This window comes from Pithys albifrons, chromosome 3 (genome assembly GCF_047495875.1).
Source record: "Pithys albifrons albifrons isolate INPA30051 chromosome 3, PitAlb_v1, whole genome shotgun sequence".
Lineage (NCBI taxonomy): Eukaryota > Metazoa > Chordata > Aves > Passeriformes > Thamnophilidae > Pithys > Pithys albifrons.
Genome location: NC_092460.1, coordinates 72,376,652 through 72,401,297, shown reverse-complemented (window position 1 = coordinate 72,401,297; position 24,646 = coordinate 72,376,652).

Sequence of the window (24,646 nt, the reverse complement as noted above, 5' to 3'; positions counted from 1 at the left end):
CTGTGGTGTATCTTGCTTAACAAAAGAGGGCCTTTCTTATAGCTGCGACTATAATGATTGGTGAAATGTGGAAGCTCACTAAAGATTCGTGCATTACACTAGAATTTATTTTACCAGTTGAGGTAGCAAATGATAAGACAGATAAGGGCAAGATTGGTGTTTGTGCAGAAGCATATGAGAGACATGAATACAGAGATCTGCATAATACAGTCTGGTGGGAGTTCTCTGACAATGTAGCTCATCTATGTGGGAAGTTCATTATGGTATTTCCTTTATAACTTACATCTTTTCCAGAGTAGCAGAATAAAACAATTGATGGTGCAGCAGTAGACATCTTATTTACATCTTCCTGTGGAAGATCGGTAAACATTCTCTCATTCCAGTTACGTATTGCCTACAAAAAGAATTAGTCTCTTCAGAGTGTGTTTTAAGTCATAGTTTGGTGTGCTATGTACTGTAGCAGTCTTCTCACATATGTTTTAAATCCTACTCAATCTGTTGATTATAATGCCCTGGAGAGAAAAAATGGGTTAATATTTCAGTGCTGTACCTATTAATGGTTAACAATTTCATGGGAACATGATATTCCCATACTGATAGTCAATGAGCTGAAGTAACAGGGTTGATTGTATTTGCTTGTCAAAAAAGATATAGATACAGTTACTGAAGCACGGCTAATGGTTAGAATTAAAGAAGTATCATAAAACAATAGATGTCTCTTTGTGCATTTCCTGGTTCTAAGATATTTTTTGGACTTGAGAAAACCTCCTAAAAGACAGGTAAAAACATGTGTTACAACAAGTCAGTATTAGCTGCAGGACAGCAGGCTGTACAAGTGCTGGGAAATGTGGAAAGCAAATCTAGATGAAAAAATCTCCCAATTGCTAAGGATGTTTTTCTAAAACACACGTAAATTTATCCTCCAAGTGAAGCAAAGTTAAAATGCTACTAAGGTGGTGGTTTCAGCACCAGCTTTGAAGAAGTGCACATGCCCATCTCAAGGAAAAGATGAGAGGAAGTAGATTCTCAAGTTGTTTGCCACACTGTTAAATAGTATTTTAAGACAGGGTTATCAAAGAAGCATTTTTCTTCCCATGTCTCTGTTGTTAGCTTGGAATTTTCAAAGTGTTCAAGGGGTATCTGAATCTTTGCAAAACAGAATCAACCAGTATATCAGTAACATTGTCTGGAGTCAAATGGGCAATTAAAGAGGCCCTATTTCTCATTTATTTTGAAAGATCTATCTAAATATGTCCAGAGGGAGGTTTATAACCTTTTGTACTTGAGTTGCTTAGGTTGCAAGCACTTCAACATAACTCCCCAAAACCTATCAGAAAGGCATCCCAAGCATTCAGCCTGAGCTTCTTAGGCCAAAGATTAAAATACAAAGCAGAGCAAAAGCAACTCCAGAAGATTTCTATTAAGGGTCATTGTATTGGTGTCGATATGGCTTGTAGAGATGGAGTATTTCTAATCATTTCCTGTCCTGTCACCACAGGAAGCTCATGCTGGACCTTATGAAGAAGTTTCACAAACCACTGCAGACTAGTAATCTGGCAGAAGGTCACATAAAGCAAGTTCAATAATGAAGCAACTGGGACAGTATGCTGACATTTGTGATAATAAATATTATCAGCAACATCAGCTAGAGTTCAGTGAAACACCTGAATTTCACATGTCAAAACTGCTAGTGAGAAGTATTGGAAAACCTTTTAGACTGACGTTTTCCTGAGAAAGGCAATTGGCTCCAAGAGTCCATGTGTCTCAGGTATAATTCAATACTGTCTCTATCCTTCTCCTTGATAACAGAAATTAGAGCTAGAGAAGACCCCCAGGTCACCAGGCTGCTATATATTTTCAAGCCTTTCCCAGTGCACATTTAATGAGAGGCAGTCCCTGCAATGACACTTGTATAATTTCTTTCAGGAGAAATTTTTTATCTTTATGGGAGGGAAAAAACTCTCTTGTAGGATTCTTCAATGGCCGCTAACTGCAGCAGGTGCTAATGTAAAGTGCTGCTGTACTGAGAGCTGGAAGCAAATTACATCCACTTTACAATTTTCAGTGCTGTAACTCAAGTGCACACAATGTGGAGTGACATAGAATCTGGACCCCCTAGGATTTCACTTAAGAAAAGTGTTGTAGCAGTTGAATTGTCCCCACTTTTTGCTTTCTCTTTTCACTTCTTTTATGGATGCTGTTCATCTGTCTAAAGCCCTTGAAGAAGCTGTAGTCTTATACTACATCAACCATTGTGCAGAGGGAGAAAAGTCTCAAGACTCTTTTGACTAAGATATTTTCAAGAGCACAGCACTGGTCTCTTCAAGGACTTTGCAAACCAACAAATGAAACTAATAAACATACGGGAGTGAAAAATCAAATAGAAAAATCACTTTGTCTTCTAACAACCATTTTCCAGCCTATTGCACCAAAGCTCAGCCTAAAGCCAATTTAAAATTTTAAAAAATAGGAAAAGAAAAAAAATAAAGCTGATGCTCAACATTGTAGCAAATCCGCAGAGTAGAACAAGCTTAGTAAATGATATTCTGTTTGTGTCATTGTTATATTTTGCATGTCCCTGAATCCATAAACAATTCAGGTTACAGATATGGAAATCCTATTAAAACTTACAAATTACTTCAGTTGTCCTGATTTTGATGCATACCTCTTAAGGTTTTTGGCACAAGATATGGAAAGATATTCACAAGCAACTGAGTCTCCATACTTAGTTTCCATAGGTTGATATTTGTCACTGAGCTGCAATGGCTGGCTGTATGTATATATATCACCTAATCCATAGGTGAAACAAAAAAGCTTTAGCTTAATCATTGCAAAGGTCAGAGTTGCAATTTTGTATAAGTAGCATTGAGATAAGGCTCAGTAAAATAAAATATTCATTCTTATACAAACCACCTCCCTAATTTCAGCTCACACATTTTACTTCTCACTTTTAACAGACAAGGAGCATTCATGTAGTTAGGTGGCACAGCTTATCTGCCATCTGGTAACTCCTCACGTCTCAGTAATTAGGTTGCTAGCAATAGCCCTGTTATAACCGTAGTCTGGAAGAAGCAGAAGGCAAGCTTCCCATAGACTGAATGCTCTGAAACCTATCCAAAAAGGGACCATGGAGCATTTCTTACTCTTCTTTAATCTGACACATCTTTTCAGCCCAACTCTCTCACATATGGGACTGAATCACACACTGAGCAAGAGGGGTCAGCCAATACCTGCATGGCTTGCTCTCATGTAGCTTTATGCCATGAACACTAAAGCTTGTCTGATTTGTTTATTTATACATCAGTGAAAGTATGCTAGGTGAGTAGTCAGAGCCAAATAAAACCTGCTGGGTTTACAAATTATGATTACTTGCTGAAGATTTCTCATTTCACCTCTAGACACTGAGGCAGGATTAGGATAACTTTAGTGATGATTACCATGCCACCATGCAACCTGTGAAATCTGCTATAATCAGGGGTTAAAATAACACATACTCTGTATTGAATAATTGCTATAAATGCCTTGAGGTGTAAAAGTATACTTTGAGATGTAGTAAATATTGTGGCATGATTTAACTGTGATTTGATATGCTTGTTTAGTTTGGGGTTTTTGCCACATAGCCTGGCCCCAAGTGTCTCTTCTGGTCTGCTCTTCAGTTAATGTAAGCCACAAAAGCAACAGTACTTCCAAATACAGTATACAAACATCTGGGTCAATCTGAAATCAAAGCTCAACTAAAGGAGGCAGGATGCAATAAATACAAATGGAGTATATTACTATAATAAATAAAAGTGGTCTAGGTTAATGCAAACAAGCCTGACTGATAGGGAGTACTTTTCCAAAAGACAGGGTCAAGCTTGGTGCATCAGCGAGGCTGAGGAACTGAATGAGATGTATTGCTGCAAGCAACTTAGAGATAAAGATATCCAAACAGGATATAATAAAGTCATCCTGGCAGTAGACTTTCTGTTCCTAAATTCAAATCTTTGCTGTCACTGCCAAAGGAGGTACTATTTCTTTCCTGTTAAAACTTTTTTTTCCACAGGCACCTAGAATTTGTAATCTTCGTTTGGTTTCACCACTGAGGTGAACTTACTTTGTTCTTTCAGTTCTGCAATACTTACTGTCAAAAAAATGTTCTTTAAAGAAATTGTGAGGTTTTTTATGTGGAGTATACCAATATTCGAAGTTTGTATTTAGAAGACATGTCCTTTGGAAAAGTACAGCAGGAGTCATTCCTAATGGAACTTTTATTTTTTAAGTTTTGTATGTAGTTTGTATGCAGTGGTGGGCTGAGTTCTGACAAGGACTAACTCCATATCGTGTAACTCTGTGCAAATAGGGAACAGTTCATCCATGAACCTACCTGCTAGGCAGGTTTTCAGTGAGGGTCCCTGGAGTGCTGTGAAAACAGAGCCACTGTGCAAAATGTGGACATAGTTTGTTCTTGAGCACTTGGGATCTTGCTGCAGGACTCAGCACTAAATTGAGTATCTAAAATGGACCTCTGGGGGATTATGGTGCAGAGAAGCACAGTGAGAAAAACCTGGACAAAGACTATACAAAAGAAAAAAAGAACAAACAAACCCAACAACAAGGACAAAAGGAAAAAAAATCAGCCTACAACAGGGACAGTCAAAAGAGTATGGATAACTCCTACAGAAAGGAATGGGAGACACAGCTTGTGCCTTATCTGATATCTTTTCCCATCATTTATTAGGAGAATGAGGAAAGTGTGATGAAATGGTAAACAACAACACACAAGTCTTCTGTATTTGGAGTGCAAATGACTAGTGACATGGGATGTTCCATTAAATTATGTCCATGAGAAGCAAGCGCATAGTGAATCATTCATCCACACAGGCTTGCAATAGGATTGTTGCAGAACTCATTTCTGGACTGATATCACTGCTGTTAATGTAGTTTCTAGCAAGCCATTTATCATATTTATGGCTACATCTTATCCTTTTTACTATGTCCTTTTTTTAAAAGTTCTCCTAGAGAAAGTCTATTCCACAGCTCTATGAAGCTATGAACTGCAGAATAATGCAAGACCTAAAGCAAATGGGGGTGAATGATGCCCACATTACATTGGTTATCCAGACCTGTCAAAGAACTGCCAATACATCAAATACTGTTGACCAACTTTGCCATCACATTAGATTCCAGAATAGGTAACAAAATGCAACTGAAGGTGTGGACAAAGCTTCCATCATGTTATCCTGCATCAATATGCTCAGCAAATATGTGTACTTTCATCACTTTATCTCTGCACTACAACTTCTGATTTCTCAAGAACAAAATAGGAGCACTGAGTAACCTTTCTGAATAATTAATTCCTCTAAGGCTACACTTCAAAAAATATGCAGAGATTATTAAGAATGTAGCTGGCTTTTGGATTAAGTGTCTTTCAATATTTTGGACTGCTGAAAAAGATACAAACACTGAGTAGCAGCTGCTGGACCACACATCATATGAAAGAAAGAAAAACATATGAGAGATTTCACAGGAGTTTCATACCATGCAAATCCTTCTGCTTCAGCTAAATCCCTGGAGTATGTAGTCCTGATATAGTTAAAATGTTCTTGGACCATTTACTTCCCAAGAAGCTTACTTTGCTGCATGCTAGGTGTGCAATCAGTCATAGAGAAAGCCCTGTCCCTTTGCAAAGCAGAAAAAATGCTTTTGGTATCTCAGCTGATAGTTGATTTGTTATTTGGTTTTTGGGTGGTTTTTTTCCCCAAAAAGCAAAATTCATTGAAATGGTACATAGATTCTATGAGGAGGTGTGGAATATAACAAGAATTTAAGATTCCTTCTATTAGATCAGACTGAGTGTTCACATTACCTAGTTTCCAGAATAAGTAGGAATATAATAGTAGGGGAAGAGCCCAGTGATGCTTTCTCATGTTCTTCAATTTCCTGAATGACAGCTCTGTGGTTAATTAATAGTCTTTCTTTCGTTAGTCTTTTCAATTGTTTTTACAACCCATTGATATTTTGGCATATGTTACATTTTGTGACAATTAAATTTTGCAAAGAAATTAGCATTTTCAGTTATCTTTAATGACTGCAAACTTAGAGAAAACCCAAACTTCTCTAGATTGAATCCTTAGGCTTCCTGTGATTTTGTTTTCTTTTTCAAAAATTTGATATTGATACTCACTCATCTGTCTCACTGGCATGAGTCATTCTACAGTTATTTTACTAACATTTGTAAGTGAGACCTGTTGATTCAATAGCATGTGTTAATATGAAGATATTTAGTCAAGGTGTTAATTATTTCTTGATTTTCTTTTTAATTAGATCTTATTCATGACAGCTAAAGTTATGCAAACTTCTAGTACATGTAGCTGCATGCAAAACACTTCTTCAAGCTGACCAGTTTCCAAATTTCAGTTCTAGATTTTAGTGGCAAGGGAGAATTCATGAAAGATTATCTCTTTCAGTTATTATATAGACTACACTTTGTTATTAGAAATTAAAATTATTATAATACAGTGTTACCACATACACTTTTCCGAGTTTCTGATGTTTGTTCAACATATTTTTAATATTAGAGACATGCCAGAGCATTGTATTCATTATACATCTCATCTGAATTATATAGACGCACGTGTTTCATTCAGCTTAGTCAAAGTTCTTACTGGAATAAAAAACACAATGATGTAAAATGTTCTGGATGATGGACTGACAAATAATGGAAGGAAATAAGGGGTTACAAGAACACACTGAGAAAGAGAAAATTAGCATTCATTTCTCCCCAAGAAACTGTTGATAACAGAACTAAAACATAAAGGCTAATTTCTGCTTCTTCATCTCTTCCTGTGAGAATGCACAATCTGAAGGTAAGTCAGATTTTGCTAACTGCAGAGATTCTTTGAGTTTAGAGGAAGATTCAAATCAGGTAGTTTCTTCTTCCATTCCCAAAGCAATATTCCTTGATTTGGGCCACATGGGGATGGAGTGGAGTCAGGATTAAGTACTGAGAAGCATCTTTTGGCCACAGGGCTGCCTAGGGTCAGACAATAAGATAATGCTGAAAGCAATGCAGGACAAAATTTTACTTGTTTTAGGTAGCATTGTAGGCAAAGAAAGAGCTTAAATGGTGAATGTGGACAGGCAACACATGCATACATTGCATGCCAAACTTCTGAACTCTAAAGCAGAAACCTGTTACTTTCTGGCTCTGGCTCATAAGGGCTAATTGTACATTTTTATAACACCAGCACTAGAAAGATATGGCATGTCTTGAACACCCCTATTGATAAAGGGACACTAGACAGGACCACCAGTTAGGGGAATGATTATATGTGTACTCCTGCACTCAGACTGTCAAGGCTGGGGGAAAAAAAGAAGCCACCCCAGGACAGGGATGAAGAACTCGGCTGGAGGAAATATCATGGAAGAGGGTGAAGATTCAGGAAATCAGGGAGATGGATGAATATCAGGGGCACCCAGAGACCTTGATAGGTGATGCCTATGAGCAGTGGTACAACAGAAATTGACACAACTTTCTGCCCAACCTTCCTAGGCCAGCAGTCTTCACCCTGTGCAAAAGGAAGGTCAAGACCAAGTGAGAATAATGTTGGGTGGAGCCAGTGAGGGTGAGCCAGTGAGAGTGAGCCAGTCAGGTAAGGCAAAAGCTTGAATCTCACTAGTTCTTAAATAAATCCTACTATTCAGGTCCACCACCAATTGCTGTTTACTGAGTGCTGCCTGTGACAAGTCAGCAGAGCACACATGGAGAGCCCATGGCTGATAATCAGAGAGCAGTTTGGTAGCGCAACACACTCACAGTTATTGAGGTACCTTTAACTGACTTTAAATCTGCCTTTCATATTTCTTCATAACTTCATATTTGCTGTATTACACCTCAATTTGGGAGTGGTCAACCCAACCTTTATGTTAGTCAACATTTTATTAGTGATGGTGTTTTGTTTTCTTCTATGCCAATGAATAACACAAGATTCTGTAAAACACCTACATTCACAGATGATTATGGGTGCCAACTTTCACAGATCTGTCTATTAGCCTGACTTTAATCCATTTAATGCATATGACATTGATGTTGTGTGGTAGCATTAATTGTGCTAAGCAGTAATAACAGAAATGCCTTACAAAAGCCTGCTTCAACAGAATAGATGTATCAACCAAACTGATTATTCCCACACATGTAATTCAGATTATTACAGAATCACATTTGTTGTCATAATTAACTGAACCTCATCTTGGTTTAATACTACTTTGTCTAGGACTGATTACCTATAGACTACTTATGCTAGAGACACCTGGACAAACTCACAACTCTTTTAAAGATCAGCTTGCTGAAATTTTTAGGTATAAGTTACTCAGGCCTGCTGATTTGAAACAATTTAACTCCCATGCAAGGATTGATTTTTTTAATATCTTTCTCAGCTCTTAACTGAGTACTCCATCATCTTCATGTGAAAAAAGCACTTCCTCTAGTTTCATTTTGAAAACAAAACAGGGGTTTATTTATTGTACACTCCAGCAATTTCCTGTCTCATTATTAATGGCATTATTGTTTCTAGTGATGGGTTTGTATTATTGCTGGGGTTTCACTTGTTCTTACCATACTTCAAAAATCTTGTCATTTTATGTTGCCCAGAGACATGATGTTATTAGCCTCTCTTATCAATTATCTTCACAAATTATATTGATTATTATCTGTCTCTTTCTTTTCTCTTTTGCTACATTCTGTTGAATTTCTCCCATTTGTGATAGCTTCTTTCAGTTTGCATCTGCAATAAAATCATCCGGGGCAAAATTTCTTGTCTTTTGACTGTGGACTCACAGCTTTCTTGTCATATAACCTTCTTGAAGACATCTAATTTGAGTTTTGCAATTACTTTTTTCCTAGTTGGTTGTCTTCTGACTCCTTCAGAAATGCCTGATGTGTATGCTCTGCATTGGATCTGCCCTGCTGTGCTTGTTTAAAGGTAAACCAGCAGGAGAAATGAACCCAACTCAAAAGACATTACAAGTTGGAGTTACAATTTACTAAAAAGATTACAATAAATACAATGGTACAGAATAAAATTCATTTTAACCCTTGAAAGAATAAATGTATAACCCAGGACCCTGGGGCACAAAATGGCATTTGTTAGCCCCTCTGCTGAGCACCTTGTGGTCCCCCTGAGGACAAAGTAAAAGAAGAGGAAACCTGTTGGTGAGGATGATGGTCTCAGGCTTGTTGAGAGTAGCAGTCACAGTCCTGTTGAGGTTCTGATCCTCCTCTGGATCCGACAAATGGTACCACAAGTCCCCAAACCCAAAGATTACATATGCTCAGGGTCAGGTAGGAAATTCCAGCACCTCCCCCAGGTCAGGGTTTTTCACAATGGGTGATTTAACTCTGTGAGTCATGGCATATTTTTGGAATCTTTGATGGTCTGGGTCATTGCAGCTGCCTATTGTGGCAGACCCTAATGGCCCATTAGCAGACATGACCTCTCAGGCTGGGTGTGAAGGTGCTAATGCCTCCCCGGAGAGCAGTTATCACAGCTGAGTCAATGGTGTGAAGACAGAAATGTTCCTGTGCCTCTTAGAGTTCTTTAACACCCAGATTGTAGCCTGAGGGGCCAGGTGTGCCCTGGGCAGCTGCTGTAAATTATTCATTATTAACAGTTCATGAGAAATTACTTAGACGATGTAGAATACACAGTTTTGGTTACACCCACACAGTGATAAACTGGTCCCAGCTGCTCTAACTAGGACACCTACTGTTTGGCCACAATAAATGTAATCATCACAATTTTGGTCTCTATACAAGCATGTGCTTCCAGTCCAGTGATTAACTCAACTTCACCTTCCACAATAAAGCTGAAAATAAATTCACTTTGCAATGGCTTCTGAATTAGAATATTTTACATTTTAGTTTTTTAGTAACTTTAATGATCTTGTACAACTGCTAGAAGGAAGCCTTCAGAGTGCATGTCCCCACACTAGGAGTCTCTACCATGTACAATCCTTTGTCATTATTCTGCTTCAATTTAATCTTTAATCTTCTCCTGGCTGTGTCATGGAGTCTTTACATTAAAAAAAAATTATTCCCCCACAGATCTGAGACTCAGATTATTACACTATTCTTGGACAGTGGTGGTAAGCCTGTAGTGTAGATGGAGGAACAAGCAATACCAGTGTAGCAGTAATGAAGTGCACTCTCCTCTGCCTTCCTTCCCTATGCAACTCTGCTCCTGAGAGGGCAGTGGGGTGTAGAGCTGCCTCTGAGGGGTGTTGGGGAACAGTGGGAGAGCTTCATTATTCCCCGTGAGCTTATGTGCATGCAGAATTGTGGTCCCTATAAATGCAAAGCACTCGTAATGAGTAAATAATTCAATTAGCCTAAAAGCATTTAAAATTTATGAAGATATCCATTGCAAGACCCGTGACCTCAGTCCACCTTTAGTTGAGGTCACTTTGTGTACCTTCACAAGAGAGCTTTTGAAGATTTTCTAGTGCCAAGATAATAAGAAGTTTCCTTCTAAGCAAGTGAGCATTTATTTGTTGCATTTAAGCAGGAAATAAATGCCATTCTGACATATTTATTTGTTTTATTCCAGACCTTTGAGTAAAATAGCAAAAGCTATTAGCAATTTGGAACCAAATGTTGTTCTTTGTCTTTGGCCCGAAGCAGGGGAACATGATGATCTTGAAGTCCAAAATTACATTACTGTCATCTAAATCAGAATTTGGATGATGGTGAGTAAACAAATTATAACATGTAAGTTAAGATCAGCATGTGGCAGTATTGACAGTGGTATGGGAATGTAGCCCATTCCTCCTTCCCTATAGCCCCATTGCTCAAAAAAAATATGCCATGCTGATAATCAGCTGGCTATAGTTTTAGATTTAGCATAATCCTGTCTTTTTAAGTGCTGTCTGTTGCTAGAAAGAGTTTCATTTGGAAGCATTCCTGTAGAAGCAAGAAAATTAAAACTATTCAGCCTCTGTTGTTTTAGCAGCTCCTCATGGATCCTGGACCTTGATTACAGCAAGCAGAGAGCAGGCATGGTTTTTCACAGAATCAGAGAATACCAGTTTGGAAGGGGCCTCTGGTCCAACCTTTCTTGGCACAAGCATAGTCTAGACAAGATGGCCCAGCAGCCTGTCCAGCTGAATCCATCACTTCTCCAGGGAGATTATTCCAAAGGTTGATCTCATTGTGAAAAATGTTCCTCTTGTGCCCAATTGGAATGTCCCCAGAATTAAGTTCTACCCATTACCCCTCACCTTTTCCATATGATTCCTCTTAACTAGGGAGTGTCTGTCTTCTTTATGGCCACCCTTTAAATACTGAAACTTGATCCTGAGGTCTCCCTCAAGCTTTCTCTTCTCAAGACTGGACAAATGCAGTTCTGTCAGCCTTTTCTCACACCATGCTTCCCAGCCTTGGTTCATCTTTGTGGCTCTTCGCTGGACTGTTTCCAGCCTGTCCACATCTTTCTTGTATAGCAGGGACCAAAACTGAACACAGTACCAGGTGTGGACTGACAAGTGCTGAACGGAGTAGGATAATGACTTCTTTATGGTGTCATAAGGGCTGGTGATGGCCTTGTTGATAACCCCTCCTCCTGTCAGCTTCCTCTGCCACAGCAGGACACTGTTGACTCATACTGAGCTTGTTGTCCACCGGGATCCCCAGGTCTCTTTCCAGTGGGCTGTTCCTCAGCTGAGTAGATCCTAGGCCGTGCTGCAGTCCTGGATTATGTTTTCCCAGATGCAAGACCTTACACTGGGCCTTGTTGAACTTCATAAGGTTCTTGTTAGCCCAGTCTTCCAGCTCATCCAGGTTGTCCTGCATGATACCTCTCCCTTCTGAAGTGTCTGCTTCCCCATTCAGGTTGGTGTAATTGTCAAACTTTGTCAGGGTTCACTTGATCCCATCATCCAGAACACTTAAGAAAGTATTGAACAGCATTGTGCCCAATTTTGATCCTCAGGGGAACCCACTTATGCCTGGCTGCCAGTTTGAAAAGGAGCTATTTACCACCATCCCGTGGGTATAGTCTCTCAGCCAAATGACCACCCATTGCACAGGCTGCTTGCCTAGAGCCCCATCTATGAGTTTCTCCAGGAGGAGGCTTTGGGAAACAGTATCAAAAGCCTTGGAGAAATCCAGGTAGACAACGTTCACGAAGAAGGTTACTTTGTCCTAGAAGGCTATTGGGTTTGTCAAGTACAATTTGCCCTTGGTGAATCCAAGCTGGCTTTTCTCAGTCATGTGCTTCATCTAACTTGTAATTGCACTGTATACCTTGAACTACCATACTGATGAAAATATTTCCATATATCTCTAGGTCAATCATATGGTCAACCTGTTTGAGTCAATCTTTTTATCCCTTTTCTACCTCGAGCCAAATGTCAGATAATTTTTACCTTAAATAGACCAGTAGTCTGTAATTTTTAACCCAGCTAAATTCATCTCAGATAATATTATATCAAAGCAAATAAAATACGGTACTTTGTGATAGCCATGAGCAAAGAAATGAGTGATCCAGGTCTCTAATGCTTATTCTTGCAGAATTTTTTCTTCTCTCTTTTCACAATGTAACCTCAGAAGTACTTTCATCTCTATTGGTACCATTCACCTTTGTCATCTTTAGATATTGCATTAATTGCCATGTCGCATTAATTACCACTTAAACCATGAGCCTTCTCCTATATTCACATATGGACAAAATTTAATTAGCTGTTGGCTTCTGGAAATTGCCAACACTGAATAAGACTGATCCATTAAGTCATCATAATTTCAGTCCCCAAATCAGGCTTGTGGGATGCAGATCAGTTCAAGAGACATTTGCCAGTGCTGAAAGATGCATGTACAATTATTAGTCTTTTTTATTCAATGGCTGTCTTCTTTTGTGTGGAATATAACCTATTATCATTTATATGGGTATTTTATGTAGCTATACTGTTAGGTGGAAGAATAAGTACCCCCCTTCTTGCCCAGACTTTCTGTGACATCCCTTGTTTAAAAGTATTTTTAAATGCTAATTAGGTTTTCACTGTCCCTCTCTTTACTGTCTCCTAGAAGCCAGCTTCCATCCAGTAACCACCTTGAAGTTACCATAGATCTTGCTAATTATGTTTCCCCATAACTCCAATGGATAAGAACCTACCAGTCTGTGACAAACAGGGCCTAAATTATGCACTAAGATTCCCTGACCTTCTAACACAGCAAGCTGCAAATACTGCAGCTTCAGGTAAATTTTTAAAAATGTGATTATTATTGCATTCAGTATAAAATGAATAATCCATGAAAGAAATTCCTTGCATTATTTGTCACAGTAAATTAAGCTTGTTTTACCCTGCACCTGCATTTCTGCACTGCTTCTGAAATGTAAGGGAAATGAAGAATTTAGGGAAAAAAATTATCAGAGGCAATGACAGCAGTTTTGCTGGCTAGAAGATAATTTCGAACTTGGGGCATGAAGGAAACCTTGGGAAATGATTTGAGACTCAAGGTTTGGAAGTCAGAGTGAATGCTTCTGCTTGAAACACAAGCCTGTAAAAAGTCCAGCTGGTTAACATCTTAAATAGCACAAGAGAAGTGCAATTTCAGCCTCTCTGCACATGGCAGAGCAGTGCTGAGCTGCTCGTATCTGTGCTAAAGATTTGGAAGAACTATTCAGAAAGCAAAAGTTCTATGGCCAGATCCACACAAGGATCTTAAATGTTGCACAGCGTAAATTTTGGGGTGGAAGTGTGTGTCTTAAGTAGTCAAGAGGAAAGATTGAAGAGAGGGTGTGTCTTAAAACCAATCCTTTTCCTTACAGTGGCACAAGGACACAGATGGCCCAAGATTTCTCCTGATTCCCTGGACAAGCCAGTGCCTTTGTCTGTAGGACTGAGCTTCCCACCTCAACTGTTCTTCCAAAGTCACTGCTTATGTCATCAGGCTGGCAGCAGCCTCAGGGCTAGATGCAGGAGGAAATGGTGTAGCAACATTCGGTGGCTGATTCCTATCACAAAACTGTGAGGTTCTCTCTTTTCAGTCCACATCAAATAATTTGGAAGCTGAAACTGGCTGTCCATCATCCTCGCTGCCAGATGAAGTGAGATGCCTCTTGTGCTTCATCTCCCTCTTTCCACAATAAATACTCAATTTTTTAAGGCAAGGGCAAAGGCCAGATGCATGTGCAGCACAGAGGGCTGTGTCCCCTCCATCCTAAAATGTTTCTGGAGCCATATGATATCTGTGGTTCCAAGATACACTTGAAAATAGAAACAGCAGTAGCCAGGGAGAGCTCTTAATCCAATGTGATGCTGCTTGCTTTTCTCCTTGTTTTTGTGGTTCCCATCAGTTGTGAGCTCATGAACTCACTGGGTCAGACAGAAGTGAGACATGCCATCCTCCACAGGTGCTTAATTGGTGGATCCAGATGTGCAAAGGGAAACATGATTGGTCCTTTGCTGTGGAGTCCCCTTCAGGCAGTTTGCTGCCTCAATGAGGAACACTTCCATGATGCGGCAGATCATCTGAGGTTTTTGAGGACTGAAATTGAGAAGCCTTCAGGGCATGCATTTGTGCCTCTCTTAGACCTTGACTGTAATCCTGACCCATGCCTCTACAGAGCCTGTTCAGAGTATTTCCCAGCAATGCTTGAATCCAGTTTTAACTGGAGGAGAAGAACCGCATTAATTTATTTCTTAAAAACAAACTCAATCACTGGAATGTAATTCTGCAGAGCAGATTGACAGCAGTACAAACTATTGATTTATTATATGAAGTGCAGGTTATTCTGGTACAGTTGGTAAAAGGTTATTACATGAGAGCTGCAACTTTGTTATCACCTCTGCGATTCACTGGTGTCTGTCTGCAGGGTGAGCTGTTCCTCACCACTTCTCTGTGCCCCTCACTTCAAGGCCTCTGGGTTGGACTGGGATTTGTGAGAGAGATTTTGTTGATTTGGTTTTTTTTTTTTTTTGTAGATGGCAAGGCATTCTAAACACATGTATCTCTTTGAAATCAAAGCAGATAAAACATTTTCAAGTTGATTTTTTCCTATGCCTTGGAAGGATATCTAAGCTACTGAATTTCACCCAAACTAGTGTGTCAGTCCCTCAGTTTCTCAGATGAAAAGACTCAGCAAATGAGTCCACAGAAATTTCCACATACTGCCTCTCAACAAGTGTTTTTTCAGGCTGCTCTGAAAGTGGATTGCAGAACCTCTAGATCTCTAGAGCTTTCTAGGGAGGCTGGTTGACTCCCAAGTTTTTGGGATGTTGTGTTTCCCAGCAAGAAGTCTGGTGGGTAACAAGAATTCCTGGGAAACATCATCGCTGGTGTGTCATGATAGGCTACCCTTGAGTGGCTGTCACCCCCATTTCACAGATGCTGACTCCTTTCTCTTATGACCCGTCCCTGGAGGTGGGGTAACTGAGGCTCTTGGAGCAGATTAGAGTGAAACAACAGTATATGACCAGTGTTTATAAATACGTACACATGGCAGGTTCTTTTCAGGACAATTTGGTTGCAATGGAAAAGAGGCATGTAGCTGTTTATGTTATTATCTGGAGAAATACAGCAATATAAAGGCATAAAATGCATTTGAGAAAATGCATAAGAAAAGAAAGATAAAAAAGACAAAGGATAAGAGTAGAAAGATATCATCACTCATGGAACCAGCTATGGGACTTAGTTGTTGCAATTTCAGTCTGTTGGTCGAAGTGATGGTCAGTCTTAATCCTTTGGGGGTGGGTGGAGCCCACAGAATACAAAATTTGGTGGGTTATTGTAACTCAGTTTCAGATGGGAACGCCCAGGTCCCTCCCTTGGAGGGGGAGTGTTACTCTGATGTAACACTGTGGATCATGTACAATCCTCTGGTGGAAGACCTCAGAAATAAGTCTGGGGGCACTTTGGGGTCTTTGATGGTTTATGACACCTTATAAGCCATGGCAGCTGCCTTCCACATCAGCTAGTTGAGCCAGTTATGCCCCATCAGAAGGGATGAATACCTTCAGGACTAAGTGTGAATATGAATGTCCCAATACTTCCTGGGTTAAGGGAAGGGGGAGTTCTTACACCTGAGTCTCATGTGTAAGGGCAGAAATTGGCATGATAAAAAGTATTATCCCACCTCTGCAGGGTTTGCTTCTTACCAGCCTTCTCCCTTACCCAGGTCAAAACCCAGCTTGTAGCCTCTGATGGTGGTTTTACACACCGTCTGCACCAAGACCCAGTGTTCTCGCAAATGGCTGATTGAGTTATTAACCCTTAATGTTTCAGGCTCTCACACTCACTGGCCCCCCCACCTGATGGTAAGCTGGCTGCATGGACAGCTTGGCTCTGTGTTTATCTGCCTGGCAGACTGCAAAAGAGCATGTTGCATTTTGGAGGTACTGCATGTCTCTGCCTGGAAAATATTCCTCTATTTCCAAAATAAAAGCACCAAAGATTTTTTTACATCCACTAAGAATCTTAGTATTAAGCTTTTTTCTTGTTTTCTTCATTTTGATTTTATTGATTACATGCAAAATACTCCAAACATTTCCAGTTTTGTTTTTGACCTACCCTCTAGGACTCCCTGGGGAGATGTGGAGAGCCCAGCTACATCCATAATTACACTTTACTGGCATCTATGACATAAACAGAAAAAAAAGATTGTTGTATTTCAGACTGAAACAGAAACAGATGTATAGATTTCCTGGGTTGTATACCCAGGTAGTGTGTCTTTTCCAAAGTGATACATTTTGTTCTGGCTGCACTTACAGTTGGTGAGGATTAAAACTCCAAATACCTTTTGTTCTTCTTCTCAGCTCTGCTCTACATTAAATACGTTAATTGAAAATTAACAGCTACAAGTGAATAAGGAAAGACAGAGGAAATGTCTGAAATAATTCACATGGTAAGATTCATTTATCCCATTCTAGCAGTTTATGGTATTATTGGCTTTCCTTGTATTAAATATTTTTCTTTTTTTCTTTTCTGCTATAGAAATGTAATTTGCATCATGTCTTTTTCCTGGGAGGCAGATGCTGGAAACTCCTCAGGAGCTGATTAAGGTTTTTCTCACCAAGTTCACATTTGTCATGTAATGATTTGTGAGTAGCCTGACTTGTTTCAAACACTAATGCTGGAAATTTGACTTAGTTGATCTTCTATAAACTTCACAAATTCTTTCCTAATTTCTTTTATTACAATAGCCTGTAAAGAAGTGGATCAGCAATCATCATTAAAATGTCATTTATATTCTACGTCACTTCTTTCTCCAAATTTGCTATATATTATACCTGCAAGATGAAAATTTTGTGCTCACTTCTGCAGAAGTGACAAGACCATCACAACGAGGAAGTACATGCTGAAGACACGAAGAACTGTGGTTAGCTTTGACTCCAGCTAAAGCAGTTTTGTAATGGAACCATACCTATTGATCTAATACGTGTGATGCCTTCCCATTATCCATGCAAGCCAGGACTCCCCTCTAAATCACTTAATTGTGATTCCTTTTAAGAATTCCTTTAAATCACGGGGAGAATGGCACACCTTTCATACAATTACACCTCTTCATATATTACATGCTAATTACTGCCCTTGGAAACAGTTTCTCTGCTCTCATCTAACTAACTAGGCAGCATAGAGTCCAACCTTTTAGCCAGCGCCTTGGTGAATACCTCAGCAAGAATACAGAACCGTAGACAGGGCTGCGAGAGGCAATATCAAATTTACCTTTGCTAGGTTTCAAGTCAGTTAAAGATGAGCTTCTATTGATCTTGAAGTTTGCTGGGATTACAGGAAACCAATTTAACAGGGTTGCAAGTCAAACCCTTACTCTGTTTAATGCCTCAGTAAGGCTTTTCCTTCTACTCTTTCTAGTCTTCTACCATTTCCTCATACATCTCTTCACATTTATTTCTGATAAACTTTCCTAGCTGGTTTTTATCCATGATCTGAATTACTGATGTGTCAGTTGTTAACCTTAGTGTGCAGTCTGAGCTTTTAGAACTTCTTTGTCCACCAGTTTTGCCTAAATGGGATAACTACTTCCAAATGAAACACATTTTGTGATTATGCCTCTGAAGTATACCCTGTTTAACACACATCAAAATACCCCTCAAAGTATAGGAAATGATGATTTCTTCATTTTGCTGAAGACAATGAGTGATAATGGAACCATTATGATCAAGGAAGGAATTTAAACTCCTAAAATCCTAAAATCTTCCTAAATCTAGGAGGAACTTTCTCAAAGCAATACAAAGCTGCAATTCTAATAGTCACTGTGTTAACTATACCTTGGATTCACTAATGTGGAGGTTTTTTAATTATTTACACTGGTGTTCAGTTTCTTCCCTCTTTATAGGACTGCCTAGCTGTCATAGAAACCTCGTGTCTCACTGCCCAGACCCTTAGAGGCTAGATATTCTCAGATCATGCCTAAAACATACCAACAGAATTACATGTTTCACAAAACAGATGTTCCAAACCTTCTTTTCTATCAGAAATGCAATAGGAGGTCTTAGTGTGTATTGACCTGTGTGGCTGGTGCATTCTCTCAGGGAAAGGGAAACCTGCCCAACTTCTCTTTCTGCCCTAGGGGATTCAGATCATCTTCAAGTTTCAGGATTTACAGGCTAAAGAAAAGGGAAAAAAGAAACACACTAGTATCCTAAACTCGCCTACACTTCTTCAGGAGTGAAGAGGCCAGCATTTTAATCACTGTTCCTGAGACCATGACTTTTTAATAGAAAATTGAAAGGTAGTGCTGAGAACAGTGCTTCTGGGTTGGGAAAACTGGGGTTGAAATACTTCAGGTCTCCTCATTTTGTGGGCAAATATGATTGGAAATTATCACTTCCTCTTTCTCAACTCTCACCTGTCATACTTTTGTGGGAAGAAATGGCCATGCTTGTGTACTTTTAAAAAAACATGTGGGCACCTGACATGAAGAGCAGATTACCAGCTCCCAGGTAACACAGAGGTAGGAACTTGTGTTCTAAAACAGCAATGTGACACTCAGCTCCCTTACCTTCAGCAGGAATCCTCAAGCTCAGTGTTTTGGCTCTTTGGAGTTGCTGTTTTTTCTCATATAAGTCCCTGTGTGCTGAATGCTAGGCTTATTTAGGGCTCTCTTTCACTCCTTGGCATATTATCTCTGATCAGTGCTTCCCCTCTTATTCTGCTGAACTCTGCATTTATTTATCATGGAATCTAAGTGGGATATATCCTTGTTCACGGTTTAATGATTCCTGTTAAGTGGTCATTTTCTTTTCACTGGTGTACAGCACAGTGCAAAAGCCAGAGGTGCTAGAGCAAAAAACTATAGCTGGTTGCAATGTGCTTGAGGTATCCCACCTATATATACCCTGGCAATTCTCTCTTCCTCACTTCAGAGTTTTTTTTGCATTAATTTAGCACATTTTTGAAGAGTTACTCCTTCTTTACATCAGTCTGGTCTGGGATTTATTTCAATCCAAAGTTATTTCTTCTTTCTTAATTCTCCAAATTATCTATTTTTTAGGTTCTTGCTTTCAAGCTCCTGAAGCCCCTTATCTCTATCGGTAACTGTATCTGAATGCCTGTTTAAGCCTGCCTCAACTTCAGTCACTCTACCTTTTATTGTAATTCCCTGAAAGAGGCTTGCATCAAAGCTTCCACTGATGTTAGCTTAGACAGTAATTCTCTAATGTCTGCCAATCTTCCTCAGCTCTATTTTGTTTGCAGCACAATGCTAGACCTCCAGGACCTCCTGGGGTCCCAGTGCTTCTCTTTGGCTGTTTGCAAAGGCATTGATAATACCAGCAGTGCACCTCTGTACAAGCATGGTGGCAGAAGGGATCACCAAATACTTTAGGTAGGGCTTTGGGAGAATTTCCATTTTCTCAAAATCATTACAAATGGCATACTGATGGCTGCTTTGAATATCTGCTGCAGCCCTCGAGACATGCCTTTTGCTCTGAATAGCCTCTACTACCCATTTTTTTCTTTTAGATTTCTGTACTTTTCAGACTTTAATAAAGGGTGAGATCAGGCTCTCTGATTCAGTTTGTGATTCATCACCCATGACTACACTCTCATGGCACTTTTACTTGCATATAATATAGATTTACTAAGGAAAATGTATCACAAGTCCCAACCCCTCTTTATTATATAAAGGTGGTCACCCAGCCCCAAATCTACAGTTCAAACTTCTCCTTTTGCCAAAAAGCAATTTCCCATGATTAAGCATATTACTCATTTATGCCTTTCCTGTCATATGAATATGGAAAAATGCCTATCCAAGCAATCTGCATTTTTTTGAAGACGGTCTGTGCCTTCATCTTTCTTCCTAGTTCTCACGCAGAGTAGAAGAAATACCTTCTTTTTCCTCCCCTACCCTTTCCACAGTCTTCTATGCTCCTGTCTTCTGCACAACTTCCACTGCAAATTTCATTTGTTAGCTCCTTGATGCAGTTGTACTGTCTGAAATTGTTCTATCCTCCACTTCTTTTACAGCAAGTACCTGTGTAGATTGAAATCAAAAACCCCACCTGTGATAAGAATGTTGGATATACTCTCCCTGGCCAGAGTGAAAAAGTATAAATTCCTTTATCCGATGTGTCACTGTTCAAGAAAACGTGCTGCAAAATGTGCAATTAGGAAGTTCTGAGGAGAGAGAAGAGTACTAAATCCCATCTCCCTTGGAATTTACATAACATTGTGTGAACTATAGTGAGTTCACAGGGGATTAATTCCCCAAACGGTCTTCTGGAAATAGATATCCTCAGTATGCAAGAGGCCACCACAAAGCCTGCTGTTAAAACTGTGCTGAAAAACATCACCGTTGTCATCAGCTACAAATTTGCCCTTTGGTGAACATTACCCCATGCATTGAAGCAACTCTTGACACCAAGGGCACAAAGTCCAGGAGAGCTGTCATGTAGGGCAGAGAAGCTCTTAACAGGAGGAGCAACCCATACTGTGCTTTGAGTTGAGAGCCCAAACTCAGACAAAAGTCTCAGCTCACACTGCTTTTTGGGTAGCTTAGTAGCTCAGCTCTGCTCTTCAGAAACACAGCAAGGCAGTCAGCTATCTAAGCAGCATCTGCTACAGCAGCCTGTTTTGAACTGGTGGAAATATCATGTGTTTCATACCAGTCCTGTTTATTGCTGCAAAGGCTCATGATTTTCGCTGAGCCTGAGTTTATAAGAATACTGCAATGAATCTTACAGTTCCCATGTTGCCTGTCACAGGAACCATAGAGATAGCCTAAAAGAGAGGATTCTGCACATGTGGTGCTATTCCCCTCTAAATTAAAACATGTAACCCTCTGTTGCTTTCTCTGGAGATGAAGAAATCAATCAGCAGTCCTCGCCCTCTAAGAACAGAAATATATGAAACAGTTTCCTTTGCTTTAATCTACAGGACATTCTGCTCTTGCTTTTTTTTTGTTCAGTTTTCTCCTGGTCCAAGATCTCATAACCCTGATTTAGGTGCTAATACACTGCAGCAAATTCCCATCCCCAGGCAGCTTCATCATCTCCAATCTGTGCAGGCTTAAACTCTTAACCTGTCATAATACCATGATTAAGACCCATCATACATTTGAACAATTTGAAAGCTCATGTCTGCTTCCCCACCAGACATCCTCTCTCACAGTGAAAGACAAAATCAATTGTTCCCCGCATGAAACCGAGGGAAGCCAAGCAGGCATTTTCCATGGCTTTTTACAGTATTATAACCCAGCTCCATGACCAAGCTTATTCTATGCTTCTACTGTTCACAGCCTTGCTGTTCTTTGTGGACGAAACACAGTAATGATCTCCTTCACACTGCTGATACTCTGAAGTGACTTGAAATGACCATAAACTTTACCCTGTAGTATTACATAGGTCCTATGACTTTTATGCCACAATGTAGCGATTTGCATTACTCCTGTTAAAATCTGTAAGTCATAGGTCTTCCCAGTACATTATTTGTCATTTGGATAGTCCTAAAACATCCCCATTTCTAACAGTAATCATAAGGATTGAATAACTACATAGTGTCTAGTTTAAGAAGGTAAATGATGGTGAGTCATGAGCCCATGAAATCTCACTAGGACCATTACAGGTAGCATTGCCCTGCTCACAGAAAGGATTTCTTCCTTTGCACCTGCAGCCTCAGGGGGTGTAGACATATGTGTGTTAGTTACCTCCTTCTTTCTTGTATAGTAGAATAAAAGAACAGTAGTAAGCCTGGATGCTTACTGCCAGAAAAAACTCAAATCAAATCAAAACAGGAAAGCCATGGTTCTGCACTAAAAACAGACAGTAGATACACTAAACAGCAGCCAAAGAAAAACTAACTGCGTATGTAAGAAACTTCTTTTTTTTCTTTTTTTTTTTTTTCCAGTTCACGTATCAGTCTGATTTCTATCTTGCCTTCAGTGATCAGGAACAAAAGAGCTCCTATTGTTTAGTGACATTTTCGAATATTTATAGTTCTCTAGTTGTAACCTTTTGTTTGGTAGATAGCAAAGTTTGCACAGCATGTTGAGTATGTCGTTAAACATTTGCCTGAAGATCTTAGTGTTAGTATCAATGACAGAGTTTCCTAAACATGTCACATTCTCTTTGGCTTTCATGAAAAATTACAGCTACTGTGACTCATACTTTAATAGCCGCTATTTGTGATATTTTAACCTAATGTACAGCCCCAGAGGAGGAACAACAGACACAATAAAGCATCTGCCACTGACTTTCTTGAACAGAGGGACTCCAAGCATTATTAGAATGCCAAATTAAAGAGAAAAGGCTCTTGTGTCAAATGCCAAAGGGTCTTGGTGTTTGTTAACTTCACTGTAATTTATGTCCTATCTTTGAAAGCTTATAAAGCGAAAGAAAAGAAATATTTATTTCCTCTTTATTGTCTCTCTCTGTACTTAACTGCATAGTTCTTGTGACAGAAAGGGCTAAATACTTTAAGAATTCACACATAATTCATCATTATGCTACTTAACAATTAAATACTTAATGGGAAATATTTATTACCTTCTAGTGTATCTTATTTTTTCAATGTAAATTTTAAAAAGTAACACCAAAAAAATGAACTATATGAGTATTTTGGGTGCCAAATGGAAAAAAGACATTTGCAATGCACTTGTCCATCTTTTCTCTTAATCATCTTTCTCTTTTCCACAGGAGAAAGCCATAAAATGAATATTCCAGGTGTGTGAACAGGAAAACTGTTATTTTCCCGTTTGTCTGGAATCATTCTGTCTGCCAAAACTTAAATATGCCATAATTTGTCCACCTGTAAAATGAGAATAGAAACACTTGCCTCCTTCCTAGTTAAATTCAGCCTTGTTTGGAAATGTTTTAAGGACTTGCAGTAAAGATGAAATAGTTGCAGAAATTCTTTTATATATATTCAGAGATTTAACAGATATGATTAGGATGACAATGCCAAAAGCCAAGCTCCAGAGAAAACACAGACAACTGCCACTGATAGCAGCCAGTTAACGGATTTTCTTGTGATGGAGCTCTTGAAATCTATTCTAAAAGCAAAGATTAATACATCATTCTGGAGCAATATCATCAGCCATCTAGAAATCTTTACCCTGGAGTAAAGGAAGAACTGTAGGCTTTATAACAAAGGATCAAGCTCTGCAGTCCTGTATGTGGCTTCACTGTATATCATTTTATTACTTCACAGGAAAAAAAGAATCCATGAAATGTGATGTTGTTTTTGCTTGTCCTCATGGACATTCAGTAAATCAGGCCACACTACGGCAGCTATGTTCACATTTCAACATAAAACTCTGATGTCACCTAAGCAGCTCTGTGAAATATGTTCTTGATAAGCAGAACTGAAAAGTAAAGTTGCTATATGAATTAAGAAACCAAACATTCTTACAGAAATGTATATTCCCTTTTCAGACTTTATTGTCCAATGCTTTCTATCTGTTAGGTTGATACCTGCAAGTAAATAAGATTTAATTGAAAAAAAAAATTAATTGCACTGTTTAAGTAAGGCACCTAATGAAGACTTTCAGGAAAGGAAAAGTCTGAGATCATCTTTCTAATTTTCCACAGACTGCATTTTCTATTTTCATTGACTGCATTCACCCCTCTGAAACAAGTCCCATGTTTCTATCAGATACATTAACACAGGTACATCCATCACTATGTGCCTTGACTTCACATTGTAATGCAACTCTTGATCCTTCCTCTCAGAAACACCAACATGCATTTCAGCCTGATAATGTATAGTTGGATGAGCATTGTCATGTATTGTGGTTTGTGAGAGGATTATGAGGACAGAGCAGAAGTTCTTTATTACAGTTTGATCACAAGGAACATGTGTGAATGTTGCATTTCTCTCCTCAAAATTTAAATGGAATTACTAGAACAGAAGGACTGCAGCTGTCACACATTGCCGTAAGATCACTCAGAGACAGAATCCTACTAAGACTATTCTTTTAAAAGGAAATTGCAAAAAAGGAGAGTACAATCTCAGTTACAGGTCTCTTCATAACAGATGTTACAACAGTTTATAAAAAAATGAAGAACAGGAATTTGACACACAAACCTAATGGACACAAAAATGAACATACAGACTGGAAAAGCAGAAGCTTTTCTTGTCTAGGACTCCATTTTTTGTCTCGGCCCCATGACAAGTTATCAGTTACACCTGCAATACAATCTGTGACCGGTTATG